This window comes from Arachis duranensis, chromosome 2 (assembly GCF_000817695.3).
Source record: "Arachis duranensis cultivar V14167 chromosome 2, aradu.V14167.gnm2.J7QH, whole genome shotgun sequence".
NCBI lineage: Eukaryota > Viridiplantae > Streptophyta > Magnoliopsida > Fabales > Fabaceae > Arachis > Arachis duranensis.
In genome coordinates this window covers 49,773,894-49,775,268 of record NC_029773.3, presented here as the reverse complement: position 1 = coordinate 49,775,268, position 1,375 = coordinate 49,773,894, and the positions used below count along the sequence as shown (strand labels likewise).

Here is a 1,375-nt window from a genome sequence, read left to right as displayed (position 1 = left end):
AATAACTTTGAGCTGAAACCTCAGCTAGTTGCCTTGATGCAACAAAACTGCAAGTTTTATGGACTTCCATCTGAAGATCCTTATCAGTTCTTAACTGAGTTCTTGCAGATCTGTGAGACTGTAAAGACGAATGAAGTTGATCCTGAAGTCTACAGGCTCATGCTTTTCCCTTTTGCTGTAAGAGACAGAGCTAGAGTATGGTTGGATTCACAACCTAAGGATAGCCTGGACTCCTGGGATAAGCTGGTCACAGCCTTCTTGGATAAATTCTTTCCTCCTCAAAAGCTGAGAGTGGATGTTCAAACCTTCAAACAAAAAGATGGTGAATCCTTCTATGAAGCTTGGGAAAGATACAAGCAGCTGACCAAAAGATGTCCATCTGACATGTTTTCAGAATGGACCATATTAGATATATTCTATTATGGTCTATCTGAATTTTCGAAAATGTCATTGGACCATTCTGCAGGTGGATCTATTCACCTGAAGAAAACGCCTGAAGAGGCTCAAGAACTCATTGACATGGTTGCAAACAACCAGTTCATGTATACCTCTGAGAGGAATTCCGTGAATAATGGGATACCTCAGAAGAAAGGAGTTCTTGAGATTGATGCTCTGAATGCCATATTGGCTCAGAACAAAGTGTTGACTCAACAGGTCAACATGATCTCCCAAAATCTGAACGGACTGCAACATGCATCCAACAGCACTAGAGAGGCAGCTTCTGAAGAAGCTTATGATCCTGAGAACCCTGCCATGGCAGAGGTTAATTACATGGGTGAACCTTATGGAAGAACTCTGCCATGGCAGAGGTTAATTACATGGGTGAACCATATGGAAGCACCTATAACCCATCATGGAGAAATCATCCAAATTTCTCCTGGAAGGATCAACAAAAGCCTCAACAAGGCTTTAACAATGGTGGACGCAATAGGCTAGGCAATAGCAAGCCATATCCATCATCTTCTCAACAACAGACAGAGAATTCAGAACAAAACACTTCTAATTTAGCCAATATTGTCTCTGATCTGTCAAAGGCCACTTTCAGTTTCATGAATGAAATAAGATCCTCCATTAGAAATTTGGAGGCACAAGTGGGCCAGCTGAGTAAGAAAGTCATTGAAACTCCTCCCAGTATTCTCCCAAGCAACACAGAAGAGAATCCAAAAGGAGAGTGCAAGGCCATTGATATACTCAACATGGCCGAATGCACAAGGAAGGAGGAGGACGAAAATCCTAGTGAAAAAGACCTCCTGAGACGTCCTTCAAGCAAGAAGGAGTTTCCTATTAAGGATACAGAGGAATCTGAGGCTCATACAGAGACCATAGAGATTCCATTAAATCTCCTTCTGCCATTCATGAGCTCTGAAGACTATTC

General features: G+C 42.0%; 1 non-coding gene across 1 annotated transcript; it reads right to left on the bottom strand.

Annotated features, from left to right (window-relative positions):
- Positions 1-282: 282 nt before the first annotated feature.
- LOC127745281 (small nucleolar RNA R71) lies at positions 283-386 on the bottom strand. The gene has a single exon (XR_008006478.1). It is a non-coding gene; the product is annotated as a small nucleolar RNA R71 (small nucleolar RNA).
- Between the last annotated feature and the right edge of the window lie 989 nt (positions 387-1,375).